The sequence below is a fragment of the Procambarus clarkii genome, chromosome 86, assembly GCF_040958095.1.
Source record: "Procambarus clarkii isolate CNS0578487 chromosome 86, FALCON_Pclarkii_2.0, whole genome shotgun sequence".
Taxonomy (NCBI): Eukaryota; Metazoa; Arthropoda; class Malacostraca; order Decapoda; family Cambaridae; genus Procambarus; species Procambarus clarkii.
Genome location: NC_091235.1, coordinates 7,275,530 through 7,291,433, shown reverse-complemented (window position 1 = coordinate 7,291,433; position 15,904 = coordinate 7,275,530). Strand labels below are relative to the sequence as shown.

The following is a 15,904-nucleotide window of genomic DNA, read 5'->3' as shown; positions in this document are numbered from 1 at the left end:
AGTAGTATGTATAAAATGTATTTTTAAGTTAATATTTTTGGGGTGTGGAATGGATTAATTCAGTTTACATTATTTATGGGAAAATTAGTTTTGGCTTTCGAACCGTCTCTGGGAACAGATTAAATTTGAAAACAAAGGTACCACTGTACAGTACAGTACCTGTATGTGACATCTATCTTGACTCCTTTCTAAGGAATACATTTGGAGAGCTTGGAGACGATCTCAATCATTTAAGTGCTTTATTGTGTCTACGTACGTCAAAAATGTTCTTTGTATTTCTTCTATTTCAGCAATCTCTCTCTCTGAGGGGATAAGTGAGTATCGAGCAACACTCAAGACAGACAGCACAAGTTATTTAAATAGTACTGTACATCCATTGTGATGGGATCCCTGGATTTGAAGGTTCTCGTAATCCATCCTATTATTTTTCTAGTTGACACAATATTTGCTTGATTATGCTCCTTAAATGTTAGGTTATCAGACATCATTATTCCTACAGTGGGCAGATTTGATGTACAGTACCCTGTACAGTATTTTGTTTAAGGTCCTCAATTTTACCATACCTGCACACCTAAAATTTGTTACTGTTAAACATCACGTTATTTACTGCTGCCTTAACTACTGCACTGTGACACCCGACCTGACAAGGGCTATGAGTGGTGCGCCACCAGACTTGTAAGCGATGTTAGGATATGGTAAGATTCAAAACGAATGTGCAGGAGTTTGAGTACAAAATTGACACCCAAGACCTTCAGTGAGCAGCAGCCATCTTGAAAGAAATTCTCAGCCCGCCTCAGGGCTGCAGGTTAGCTCAGTTCTGAGTGATCTGGCGCATGTGCCTCCGACTTCCAATCCCCTGTCGGACACGGTGTCGAAAGATCGCTCTCTGATGATGAAATTCAGACCTTATGGTTTGAAGAAGATAAGGGTAGTGATATTGTTGAAGCAAGGAGGCACGATAAAGACCTAACACATGTCAGATACAAGAGATACAGCACGGATGAGGACGATACAGTGAGTGTATCCAGTACAGGGTCAGCGCCAGGCATGCTGCAGCACTCAGAGAACACTGTATAAACATCAGAGGTCCATGGTTGTTCAACATCCTCCCAGCGAGTATAAGAAATATTGCCGGAACAACCATGGACATCTTTAAGAGAAAACTAGATAATTTTCTCCAAGGAGTGCCGGACTAACTGGGCAGTGGTGGGCCTGCGGGTCGCTCCAAACAACAGCCTAGTAGACTAAGCTCTCTCAAGTCAAGCCTGGCCTCAGGCTGGGCTTGGGGAGAACAACAACTCCCAGAACCCCATCAAGCAGGTATCAAGCCTCCCAGGCCATCGCCCTCACCATTAGTATCACCACCCGTGTCATCTACAATTTTTGAAGAAAGTGCTACTATAGATGAATCATTTCTGGGTTCAGTGATGCTGCTTCTGATTCAAGTATAGTAGCACAGATGAAACAAGTAATAGCAGCTTCCATGGTGGTTTTACTATGCCAGTGGTGATGGTGCCAGTACAGGAACACAGGTGAATTTGCGATGGAGGACTGTGATAATTTTGTACCAGAAACTACAATTTGATGATACTGTACTGTACTGATGTTGGTGTTGCACCCACTTTCTCATATACAGGTGAAGATACAAGTGAAATTGTATATTTTATGGCTTATTTTGATGAGCCATTCATGCAACATCTCGTAGATGAAACCAACAAGTATGCATTGCAACTGCAACTTATTGCAGGTGGCTTATTACCTGTTTTATGTATGATACACTGGAAGGATACCACTGTGGCGGAATTGTATGTGTTCTTAGCTCTGTGTCTGCTTACGAAACATTCTGTGAAACACGTAAAAGAGGATTATTGGAACAAAGATAGCGCTGTTCCAAGCCCAGTGTTCAACAAGTTCATGTTATGAGACAGGGTTCTGATATTTCTATGGTGCCTACACTTTGAAAACATTGCAAATGTTAGTCAAAATTATTGACTGGAAAGTGTGAAAAGTGTTCAGTGATATCAGACAAAAATTTGGTAATTACTGTACTTTGTACCAGGACAGAATTTTGTCATTGATTTTTTCCTAGAGGGAGCCAGTCGGCCGAGCGGACAGCACACTGGACTTGTGATCCTGTGATCCTGTGGTCCTGGGTTCGATCCCAGGTGCCGGCAAGAAACAACGGGCAGTTTCTTTCACCCTATGCCCCTGTTACCTAGCAGTAAAATAGGTACCTGGGTGTTAGTCAGCTGTCACGGGCTGCTTCCTGGGGGTGGAGGCCTGGTCGAGGACCGGGCCGCGGGGACACTAAAAAAGCCCCGAAATCATCTCAAGATAACCTCAAGGTAGATCTTTTCAAGACCACCTTACACTTCACAAGCTTGGCAACATACTACCTACAGGAACTAAAGCCAAGGGTGTGAGTGCATTGTTTGTAAGCACACAGAACGAAGAAACAGGAAGCAAAAATCTGTGTACCTGGTGCATTGAGTCCAAAGTCGCACTGTATATCACGGACGGCTTCTTTGATTATCACTCGCTTCCGAAGTACTGAGTGTGTAATACGGTGTATGGCTGTGTAGTGTGTGCGAGTGTAGTGTAAATAAATTTAATATTGAACAAGTAATATTGACAATAAACAGTTTTTGTGGGCACATTAGTGACACATGTATCACAGTTCCTTGGAACATTATGAACATTCTACTGTGTACATACCTGTATTGTAAACACAAATGTGTATCAGATAGGATAAAAAAAAAATTAGAAGGCATTGAAAATACATTTAAAAAATTTATGAAAATATATTTGTGGCAACTCGCAAGTCTTGAATTGCCTGTGCGACCACCTCTGGGAGCTTCCTGCACGGGTGAACACGTACGTATCGGTAAAGTCACATCGCATCTTCTCCGTGTTGCCACAGCCAAAGTAGTTTTCTATATTTTTGTTTGCACGTACATGTTTAGGGAAGAGATTTTAACAATATACAATACAAAGATAAAAATTGGGGATGGGAGGAGGGGGGGGGGGAGGAACACTTCAACTTCCACGCACCATCAGAATTTCACAATAAAAGCCACACAGCACAGAGGTTAAGGTGGTCTTAGGTACAGGGAATGACTCAAAACTCCCAGAGGTACGTAGGGCTCACATCCTGTGCCTCAGGACTCCAGTAAACAGTTGCCATCTTGACAAAAATCATCTGCATCCCTCGTGGTTGTGAGAGCCTCAGTACTGAGAGTGACCAAGGCAAGTACATACAGCAGATATTCACAGCACCATTGTGCAGCTATCGGCCACAGCACCACTTAATAATAATGAATAAATACTGTAACTGCAATTATTTTGTGATGATAATGTCATAGATGATCCCAATTGTGATAAAGACAGATATCATTGAACACAATGCTAGTTATGATGTTCACAGCATGAGGCAGCCAGTGTAAGGCAGATTGATGCACTCAGACATTGTTTCGCACATCTGCGCACCTTTCAAACATCCTTACAATTGAACCATGTGGAAATGGATTCATATTCAGGATTTTGTGGCAAGAATGCGATAATAGCATTTCTATGGCTAATCTTAGCAATGTGCAAAGTTTATTGGGAGCATTTTCTTTTATCAGGTGACATTTGTAGGCATCATCTGCTCATATCATGTAGCTCTCTGATGTGTTTTGATGTCATCATCACATCAACCAGAACTGCTTACTGGTTCATTATGATGAATAAAAATGTTTAGAGATATAAATATGATGTGCGTATATAGTGCAATAACAGCAAAAACTATGTTTATTGTTTAAAGAATATAATATTTGAACTCATATTACCATGTGACATGAATACTGTATATCTGTGAGTACAATACTCTACACGTTCTGTGATACAAATACTGTAATATTATTGACAGCCCAATGCATCATTATACTTGAAAAACCATGGTAAAAACATTTTAAGTTGAAGGATAGACTGACCTCCACGATGCACGTCCTAATTCAACACAAGCCCGCAGACGACCTCGGACATTAACCAGATACCCGGCAGCCAAGACCTTGGTCGCCCTCCAAAACCCCCACGTCCGAAACTGACTGAAGACATAGCACCAAACTAACCAGAGGCATACATACGGACATCATGGACACAAGGGTAGACTGCAGGCTGGCTAGCTGTAAGAACACTGCGGACAACCTGAGAAAACCGAGCCCTGGAACAGGAAAACCATATCAACCCACAACGGGTCTACCGAAACAGTACCAGTGGCCTGAAAGCCGTTGCCGCAAAGCATGATGCGCATGCACAGGACAAAGCATGTGATGCACCCCTGGCCAAACCAACAAAGCTCCTACAACTAAAGAACCACTCCAGATGCCTGCTGACTCATTCTTTGCCAGAAAAGAAGGCGACAACCCAACAAAACGACTACAAGGACCAAGAAAAAAACTTGGCGCCAGAAGAGAACATAAAGCTCACCCATCTGAAAACTAGAGGCCAAGGCAAGCAAAAACAACACCCTCCAAAAACAATTCTGGGCCGAAGGGGCCATCATAAAACGAGAGGAAGAAAGAGAGACAGAACCCAGACCAAAGATCAGGCAGGCTCTGGCAGCACATGAGCTGGTCGGAGATGAAACAAAGTGCAAGAAGCAGGCAAAGCGGGGCCAAAAAAATGGTAAACCCAAACACAAGCTGATATGGCTCTGCCCATGCTGCATGATAGAAAGCGACAGTATTTGGCAAAGGATACTGATCGAGGAACAGCCAGGAAAGAAAGGACAAAACAACTTAGAGATGGAAGAATAAAGACGTAGGGAGAGAAAATGGAGAAAAAAAAAAAAAACGCCAAGAACCCTCATACTGTCACTGAGAAGACCGTAGGTGGGACACCTTCAAACCAGCCACCTGTTCAACATATAAATGGTGATAAACCCACATGAAAAAGATCAGATGCAGAAAGCAGAGAGAAGATTGAACCAGCAAAATACGGTACTCCCCCGACATTCTGAAAGAGGTGGAACCACAGAAAGACGCCTGGGTTTGGATACCGAGTAGGCAGCACCTGAAACCAAGGCTGGGCCAGCCACCAAAGAGACAGAATAATCACCCGCCCCTTTCCTGTCAGCTCCAGCCACGCCAGCTTTTGAAGTAACGGTCAGACCAGGGTAAAGAGGTACAAGTAAATGCATCCCCACTGCAACCAGTCCAGCTGAAAGGCATCCACTGTGAGGCCTCGTAGTTGGGGAACAGCACTGCAGAAGTGTCAGATATCGAAACTCACGCAGATGCGAAGAGGGCGACATCCAAGAGGGCATACATCTGGCAAAGCCAGATGAAGGAAAACGACATCAACTGTCCAGTCCAAAGAAGGAAGTAGAACAGACCACCAGCCAGAACATTGGACGCGAATGAAGCGGAGATTCAATCCCGAGAACTCCACAGAAGAGCCACTCGAAGCGACCAGCCCCAAAGAGCCACAGATCGAAAAGGCCCTCCTCCTCCCCGGTTCAGACAATGAACTAAGGGGAAACAGTCAGAAAGAAGCTGGCTCACCAAGTCTGGATGATCCGAACTCTCCACAGTGCCTGCCACACAGACCCAAAGTCCCACACCGTGCCATGTGCCTGACGAAGAGGGGGTCCCAACGACATTGACTGGACTGGAGAGCGCTGGCCCCAAGCCCCAACCGAGGGCCAAGGCGCCCAAAAGGACTTAGAGCAAGGAAGGTGCCATGGTGCTGAACCCCAAACCAGAAGAGGAAGCTGGTGACGCAACAACCAGCGAAGGGACACCGGAGGAACTCCCAGTGATCGGAAGAGTGACGAAAAAGAGCTGCCCCAAAAGAACCAGAACAGCCTCTGAGTGAAACCCAGCCCAACTGTTAAACCAGAAGAACAAAGGTCAAACTCCAGCACAGTAGTGCTAGCAATCGCCAAGGCACCCAGGTTCCCCTCGCATTAACACAGCAGGACTGCAGGACTGACAAAGTTAGAGAAGATTCAGCGGTATGCCACCAGGCTCGTCCCGGAACTGAGAGGATTGAGCTACGAGGAAAGGCTAAAGGAGCTGAACCTCACATCCCTGGAAAACAGAAGAGTAAGGGGAGACATGATAACCACCTACAAAATTCTCAGGGGAATTGACAGGGTGGACAAAGACAAACTCTTCAGCACGGGTGGGACACGAACAAGGGGACACAGGTGGAAACTTAGTACCCAGATGAGCCACAGAGACGTTAGAAAGAATTTTTTCAGTGTCAGAGTAGTTAATAAATGGAATGCATTAGGAAGTGATGTGGTGGAGGCTGACTCCATACACAGTTTCAAATGTAGATATGATAGAGCCCAGTAGGCTCAGGAATCTGTACACCAGTTGATTGACAGTTGAGAGGAGGGACCAAAGAGCCAAAGCTCAACCCCCGCAAGCACAATTAGGTGAGTACTGCAGCCGGAGCAAGGCTGCAGGAGGCAGGGAGAGCGACACCAACCAAGACTCCCAAGTCAGGCACAACCAGGTCTGAACCGAGGATGGAACGAACTACGACTTCCACAGGTTCACCAGAAACCCGAATCCAGCGAGCTGGGAAAGAACCAGGTCCCTGGCTAGTAGACAAGCAAACCGGCCGAGAGCCCAAACCAGCCAGTCGTCAAGGTAGGTCAAAACAGGCAAGCGTGTAAAAACGTAATGTGCCAGATTCAGCCAGAATGAGAAAACCCAAAAGCGGTAACATGTCGCCCCACAACGAAACCTAACCAATCCCCAAACCTCAAATGAACTGGGATGTGCCAGTACACATCCTGAAAGTCCAGGAAAAGCACCCAAGCACCCGGCTTGAGAACGAGCCAAACCTGTGAAAATGTAGTCATCTAATAGGAGGGCACAGTTTCAACCGGGCCAGACAGGAAGGTCTAGAATGGACCAGAGGTCTGAACAATCTCGTATTGGGAGCAAAGCAGACGGGAACCCACCGAAGAGATGAAGTCATTCCGACCACCCCAGAAGCATCCACGCCTAGATGACTCGACAAAGGGTGGGAGAGAGGGCGTGTCTCAAAAACTCCAAACCCCCCAATGGAGGTGGGACGATCAAACTCTACTGCAGGCCTCAAAACACGACCTGAAAGCCCCACGAATTGTTTATTATTATTAACATCTGGAATTGTGGGACCAAGAGTGGGCAAACCAAACAAGCCCCCCTCCCCCAACCACTGCCCCACAAAAGGGCCAGCACGAACTACAAGCCAGACCGCCATGCAGAGCAAACAAAACGCAAGCCAGACGAAGAAGAAAAGGCTGATGGAAATGCATTCGAACTGGCCAAACACATAACATGTCAGCAGAGGACCAAATGGAGAAGCAGAAGTGAGAGCCGGCAAACGAGTGCATGCTTGTTATTAAAGATTCGATTGTTTTAGTGTTGGGGAGTTCATTTGGTGGAGTGTGAGGCTCCGGTGTCTTTTGAACCTAGCAGTGGTCTGTATTGGTTCCTTGACTTTCTTGAGGTTTTCCCGGTGGGGTGATAGAATGTCACCTACTTCCATCCACACTGTGAGGGGGGCCAGGCTTTAATGCTGGTCCCCAGTAAGCCAAATAGAGCTCCATGGCTGATACCTTCGAGTAGTTGGGAGCTATCTCAACGAAATTGCTCCAGGGAGCCACAAGGCTCTCCCCCTAGAAAGTACAGATACACCATGCTACAACATCCATAATATCAGACTTTAATTCTCAGTGGCTCCTAATAAAAGATCTGCCAAACATTGAGATGCCTAGTGCCAGTCTTCAGCAATCTCGGATACTAGTCTCCAGACAGACGGGGTTGAACATACGGAAAACCAGGGTTGTTATTCTAGGTGTTGCCTAATAATCTGAAAATGCTGTACAATAAAGGAAATAATTAAATTATCCATAACACATATGGTTTAAGTTTCTTATAAATTGAAACATACATATGAATACAGGTACAATATCTTCATTGCCTGGAGGCCTGACAGCTGAATGGACAGCGCTTCGGATTCATAGTCCTGAGGTTCCAGGTTCGATCCCCGGTGGAGGCAGAAACAAATGGGCAGTTTCTTTCATCCTGATACCCCTGTTACCTAGCAGTAAATAGGTACCTGGAAGTTAGACAGCTACAGGCTGCTTCCTAAGGGTGTGTAACAAAAAGGAAGCCTGGTCGAGGCCCGGGCTGCGGGGACGCTAAGCCCCGAAATCATCTCAAGATACGGCCAATGGTAGGGTATCCAAATACTGTACAGTATATGGCTTCTTCAGTTTTTTTAATATATCTGCGGGGCTTTAGATGTACTGTGCAGCACTTATTCTAGTGTCATTTTATAAAGCATCTCCTCTTTCAATTTATAGCATAAATTTTATTCACTAAAATAATTGTTTGTTTAATCAATCAGTAATATCATATATATCATTCTTAACCACTTAACTGCGTCAACCAAGTATTGTCGGTCGGCGGGAAACTGCGCCAACCAAGAAAGCTCTTTTTGATTTTTCCGTAAGCATTCTAAATGTGTGCGAGGTTGGTTTTGTACGAAATGGACTCTTAAGACCTCCAGTGAGAGGCAGCCATCTTGGAAAAAATTCCCAGAATTCCCTAGGACTGCTGGCTGGGTTAGTACTGAATGAGCAACCATGGGTGGCACACGCGCCTCTGGCTCCCAAACACCTGTCCGACGCAGTGTTGAAAGATAACGCTCTGTCAGTGAAGTTCAAACCTTATTGTTCGAAGAACATGAGGGTCATAATAGTGGTGAAGCTAGGCGCAATAAGGACCTAACACAAAGGTCGGATGCAAGTGAGACAGCACCTATGAGGACGATACAGCGAGCGTATCCAGTTGTAGCTCTGAGCGTCATCCTTGCAATCCTATGCTATCTCCAATTTATTTAGATGATACATAGATGAATCGTTTTCTGTGTTCAGTGATAATGTATCTGATATAAGTAGCATAGATGAACAGTGTTAGCAGCTTCTTCCATGGTGGTGTTTTCCACAGATATTTTCAAGAATACCTGAATCTCTTCCTGACTGACGGACACTCTTTGAGGCAAACTGAATCTCTTCCTGTGTGGGACCATACAAAGCGATCTTTTCAAGACTACCTTACAAATTGATCTTTTCCTATAATCTTTTCAATACTACCTTATGTTTTACAAGCTTGGCTACATACAACCTACAAGTACTAAAGCCAAGGGTGTACGTGAGAGTGTTATTTGCAAGCACACAGAATGAAGAAACAGGAAGCGAAAATTTATCTGTACCTGGTGCAACGAGAGCGAAGTCGCACTGTACACCATGGACTACTTCGTTGATTATTACTCACTTCCGAAGTACTGTGTAATACGATGTGTTACTGTGTAAATAGTGTGTGAAACTGTACATATTGTAATTTTAGTGAATTTTTAACAAGTAATATTGCGACAATAAACATTCATTGTGGACACATTACTGACACATATATCACAGTTCCATGGAACATTATGAATGTTCTACTGTATACATATTGTAAAGGACACAAATATGCATTATATACGATAACAAAAATAAAAAATAAAACCGCATTGGAAATACATAGAACAAAAAAAGTGACCGTGTCTAGGCGATTCATGCACGGGCGACCAGGCCCTGATGACGTCACAGAGCACCTTGTCCACGTACCCAGTCAAAGTAAGTGGAATTTGGTATTAAGTTTTACATAGTCATGTTCAGGGAAGGGAATTTATCATTTTATGAAGAAAAAAGAAATTTTTGGGAAAACTTTATTTCATGCGCACAGGGGGAATTTCACAATAAACTTGGCGCAGCATGGTGCTTAAGCACTTTCACCCTATGCTTAACAATGTTGAAATTCTCAAATTAAAATGCAAAAATCTAGGACTTATGATTAGAGAACTTAAGCCAAAAAAATTATGTATAAATATTCAAATTAAGGTAAGCAGGATCTGGGGATTCATATCTATAAGAATTTTTAATATTTTATTTTATTTATATATATGTCGTACCTAGTAGCCAGAACGCACTTCTCAGCCTACTATGCAAGGCCCGATTTGCCTAATAAGCCAAGTTTTCATGAATTAATTGTTTTCGACTACCTAACCTACCTGACCTAACCTAACCTAGCTTTTTCGGCTACCTAACCTATAAAGATAGGTTAGGTTAGGTTAGGTAGGGTTGGTTAGGTTCGGTCATATATCTACGTTAATTTTAACTCTAATAAAAAAAAATTGACCTCATACATAATGAAATGGGTAGCTTTATCATTTCATAAGAAAAAAATTAGAGAAAATATATTAATTCAGGAAAACTTGGCTTATTAGTGAAATCGGGCCTTGCATAGTAGGCCGAGAAGTGAGTTCTGGCTACTAGGTACGACATATACAGTACTGTATAAGAGTTCTTACATTCTTGTACAGCCACTAGCATGCATAGCATTTCGGGCAAGTCCTTAATCCTAATTTTCCCCGGAATATGACCTACCAAATCGTTTAACAACCAGGTACCCATTCACTGCTGGGTGAACAGAGGCTACAGTTAAGGATTGGTGCCCAGTAAATCCTCCCCGGCCAGGATACGAACCCAGGCCAAAGCGCTCGCGAAATGCCAGGCGAGTGTGTTGCCACTTCGCCATGGGGACTGCTTATACATCTAATGTTATATATTCAATACATCTAATATTATACTGTATATTCTTTTATTTTATCTTGTCCTTGTTAGGCCCAATTTTGAGCTTGTAGTTCAGTTTTAATCATACTATAAAATGGATATTAATTCAATTAAACCTGTACATAGAAAGAGTAAAGGTAATCCCAGGAATTAGAAGCCTAATATATGATTCTAGATGTTCAGAAAGTTAATAGTGTAATTTACATTCCCTAAAACAGCAGAGAAGACAACTGAAATGCAAAACTTATACTGTACAAATGTATGAAAGGTGTTACATGAATCTCCTGCATAGCAGTGGAACTGCCTTTTCCACTAACCCTCAATGCCTCTGTACTGAAGTTCACCTCTACATCAGCCCAGATGAGTCATCGGTCCTGCTATCTCTCCACCTCTCTGTACCCCCCAAGGCCTGGCACGGCCTGGTAAGACTCGGCAGCAAACCGAGCACCTCCGCTAACGTGTAGTTTGTCTTCACAAACAAGCAGCTAACCGCCGTCAGCTAGCAGTGGGCCGCCTCAACACAAAGGCGCCGCCAGCCACAAACTAGCAGTTTGCTAATAGCGCTTGTTACCACCTTGCGTTGACACCGGATGTGAGTCATCACCGCCAGACTATATAAAGGGCACCGCCTCCCTAGAGAGTCAGTCTCTCTTAGTGCTCTTGGATCACCTTAAACTCCTGCAATGCCATCTGCCCTCAGCCTACATCGTTTGCTGGATGCTGTGGTGGTATGGTAGATGTCTTCAGCACACCAGTATACTCTTGTATTAGATTTAAACTTTCATTTACTTATTTTATTTGTTCTATAATAACAGCCAAATGTTCTCAGGTGCCATTTTTCTTCATTAATATTTCAGTAAATTGTTTTAATTATTTATTTGATGAATTTCATTTGTTTCCACCTGCAACTTAAACACTGCAAGGGCCAATAGCAGCATTTTTGTTTATTTGTGTGATGGAAAGCATACCACCTTGGTTCAGTATAGCTGCAATATCACAACCCGTCGCAAAGGCAGCCCTTCCTCCAAAAATGGGGAGGTAAATGTAACAGCCCCATAAGTGCAATTATGTATGACAGGAATTATACTTATTTACACTTAGTATTAAATCATAGTCAAATATATTGTGAATATTTGAGTTTACCTGAAAAGCTGAATAGAAAACCACCACCTAACCTAACCGTCTTAGTTTTTGAAGATAAGCATTTTATTGCTTACAATTACAGTAATAATTACAATTACTACTTAACCTATAGCTATATTGATATTACAGTTTTATAAAACAAATAAAACAAAACTAAAATATTTAAATAAATTGCAAAGTAACTCAGGATATTTTCAAATTTTGTATAAAATCTCTATTGTTTAATAAAACTGAGAAAGAAATTTCTTATACAGTGTATTTAAAACTTGTGTATAGCAAACAGAACTTTAAAACTTCATCCTAAAATTCTGAGTGTCTTAACAGAAAACGAGGAGAATTAAATGGGGAGGTAAATGTAACAGCCCCATAAGTGCAATTATGTACTATGTATGACAGTCAGGAAATGTACTTATTACACTTAGTATTAAAATGTACTGTCAATTCGGAGGATGGGTTGCGCAAAGGATATAACAAGGGGGAGGGGGCATTAATAGGGTGCTTAATATGTCCACACAAAATAAAACATGAAACAAAGGTCACAGGACACAAGAAGACAGTGACATGCTGGGAGGACGGTGACAGGCTGGGAAGACGGTGACAGGCTGGGAAGACGGTGACAGGCTGGGAAGACGGTGACAGGCTGGGAAGACGGTGACAGGCTGGGAAGATGGTGACAGGCTGGGAAGACGGTGACAGGCTGGGAAGACGGTGACAGGCTGGGAAGACGGTGACAGGCTGGGAAGACGGTGACAGGCTGGGAAGACGGTGACAGGCTGGGAAGACGGTGACAGGCTGGGAAGACGGTGACAGGCTGGGAAGACGGTGACAGGCTGGGAAGATGGTGACAGGCTGGGAAGACGGTGACAGGCTGGGAAGATGGGACACCACAAGCATAGCTCTCATCCTGTTTCTACACTTAAGTAATTTCAAATCAGATAAGCTTGGATTCAGCAAGGTCTTTGGTAAATACTGATTTGAGGATTTGGTTGTAGATATGTAGTAAATAGATCTTATGGTGGGCTCTCTTTTAGCAGAGATTAGATATACAGGCTCTAGAAGACTTGAACCATGGACCTCACGTGTGTGAGGCCAAAGCTCTATTGACTGAGCTATTGAGTAGTCTTAAGAAAGAAAGTTTATTTCCATGGAAGTGTGGATGACAATTTATTAGATATACAGTATTGTACTGTACTGGTATTGTATAAATAAGTGAGTTGGGTAGGCATAAACAGGAGCTGCCTCACATGGCCCAATGGGTAATCTGTAGTTTCCCTAATTTTGATGTTCTTATAATACAGTATTGGGTAACACTTCGCTTTGATGTCCAAAGGGTTTGGAAAGGATGGGGAAGGTGAAGGTATGGGGAGGTGAAATTCTGGAAAAGGATGCAGGAGTAGAGAGAGAGGAGGTTTGAAAGTGCAACACACTTATAATAACAGACATGGTTTACAGATGCTTGAATCTATGAGTGTCTGCAGACTAGCATCTAAGGGTATCAGACAGAAACTAGGTATCCCAGTGTTTGGTGGCTTATTCCTTGGGAAGCACTGACCATTAAGATTTCATACTAGTGGACATGCTTGATGGGGTTCTTGGAGTTCTTCTACTCCTCAAGCCCGGCCCATGGCCAGGCTTTGAAGACTTGTGAGAGCTTGGTCCAACAGGCTGTTGCTTGGAGTGGCCCACAGGTCCCACATACCCACCACTGCCCAGTTGGTCCGGCACTTCTTGAGAAAACTATCTAGTTTTCTCTTGAAGATGTCCACGGTTGTTCCGGCAATATTTCTTGTACTCGCTGGGAGGATGTTGAACAACCGTAAACCTCTGATGTGGTAGCAGGGTTACCTTGCGATTACCTTGCGATGATTTCGGGGTCAAATATCCCCACGGCCTGGTCCTCAACCAGGCCTCCTAGTTCTGTGTGTTCGGCCTCACACTCCTCTTAGGGTGTGTTAGTCCTCTTTATAGTTTGGCAACATTTGGTAATTTCAAAGTGTTCAGCAACTTAATTTTTTTCTTCTTACCATGCATCCGGAGATTAAAAACTGAACACCCATGATAAGTGACTCATTCCTCAAAAGCCAATATCTGTTATGTTCTGATATAAATATGTAAAGTAGCACTGTTTGGCATGAATCAGTAACATTTTCACTTGATTTGAAGACACTTGATTGAGCTGTCTGATGACCTGAAATAGTGCCAGTTTCAATACCGGTCAGGAAAAAGTTTATTACCCATAATGCACTTTTCAAGTGTTGATCCCTTTCCATGTGTCAGCCTTAAGAACCATATACAGTGGAATCTCGACTTACGAATGCTCCTACTTACGAATTTTTCGGGTTACGACCCCAATTTTGTCAGAAAATTTGAATCGGGTAACGACCTTTGCTTCGACTTGCGACTCTGTTGATACACATATGGGTCAACCGAGCGCGTGGTTCCTAGTGGCAAAAATGAAGCACAGTCACCTAGTGACTGTGCTTCAGTTTACCAATGCCTCCCACTTCGTAACGATCACACTTGAATTTTTTGTAAAGAATTTCATTGTTTTTCTGAACTTAAAAGACTTTTGAACATAAAACTAATTATTATATATCACGCCATGGGTCCCAAGAAAGTCAGTGGTAAGGTTCAACCTAAGAAAATAGTTGTGAGTAGAGGCAGTGGAGGATGTCCCCTTCTTATTAAAAATGTGTGAATTATGGGAAGAACTACAAAGTTTTGCTGAAAAGACTCACCCAGATAAAGCTGTAGCAGGCTGTTGCATTGACCTTATTAATGACAATGTGATGTCTATTTTAACACTACAGACAGGTGTTAAAATGTAGGGAAAACAAGTCTCTGTGGAAAGGTTCTTAGTGAGACAAACAAGCAGTGAGCCACAACCAGGTCCTAGTGGTATGCCTGCAAAACGAGAGAGAGAGAGAGTACCCCTGAGTAGTCGTCACTGCCTAATGTTATAATAGAAAGGGACTCCCCTTCCAAACACTAGCACCTCTCCTCCTCCCCGCTGTCTTCCATACGCCAACAAGAGTCACCAATAAAAGTAAGTTATAACTTGTACATACTAAAGTACAAAATGTGTGTGTATTATGTATGAAATGTATTTTAAAATTAATATTTTGTGGAGTGTGGAACAGATTAATTCAATTTACATTATTTCTTATGGAAAATTTGTTTCGAGTTACGAATTTTCAAGTTACGACCCATCTCTGGGGACAGATTTAATTTGTAAATGGAGGTACCACTGTACTTTCTATCAATTGCTTTGATAAAATATCTAGGTTTCATGCCCAAGCAATGTTACTTGGTCCATCAGACCAGTGATCTTTTATTGTATTATGACATGCTTTTGGGATATTCCTTTTTTTATATATAAAAGAACAATATGTAACTAAGTAGTATATCCTAATAAAGCCACATACTGTTTTGGACTAGTCTTAAACCTAACAAAGAAGTTGAAATAGTCATTAAGAATTTGCAGGGATTTGTAAGATACAAGATGAACAGCTAATCTTAACCCTTAAAATGCTATTATAGTTCAACAGTATCTCAAAGCAGCCATGAGTCAACAAAATCATTTGGAGAGTCAGAGTGACTTTAGCTCCAGGTCCTCCATCATCATATAATGAACATAATGCTTACCTGCACTAACACAGAAATCTTCAATGTTTATATTTATTTTGTTACTCTACTTTTCCATACAGATCTCTTACTTTTGAATACAGTATATTCAAATGAAAAGAGACAAAACAAAATCACTTCTTTTGGTACTACTAACTCTTATAAACATATTTTGATGAATGCCAGAAGGAACTTTGACCACTGTCAATGTTAAAATAAGGTTAAATATACAGTACAGTATCATTTTGGTGTATATCCCAGTCTTCTGAATACAGACCTACATTTAAAAAAAAAAAAAGTTTATTATTATTATTATTCAGAGAGAAATCACACTAACATGATGTAGTTAGTGTGTGTGTGGGGGGGTAGGGGACACCCAGTGCATAGGTTTGAATCCTCATTACTGCTCCTACAAATTCTCTTATTACTATTACTTTTTTTTGTTTTTTTTTTGCACAGTCAGGGTGACTATTT

At 42.5% G+C, this 15,904-nt stretch overlaps 1 protein-coding gene across 1 annotated transcript in view; it reads right to left on the bottom strand.

Annotated features, from left to right (window-relative positions):
* LOC123767424 (transcription intermediary factor 1-alpha) overlaps positions 1-15,904 on the bottom strand; it is a 131,593-nt gene that overhangs the window by 113,281 nt on the left and 2,408 nt on the right.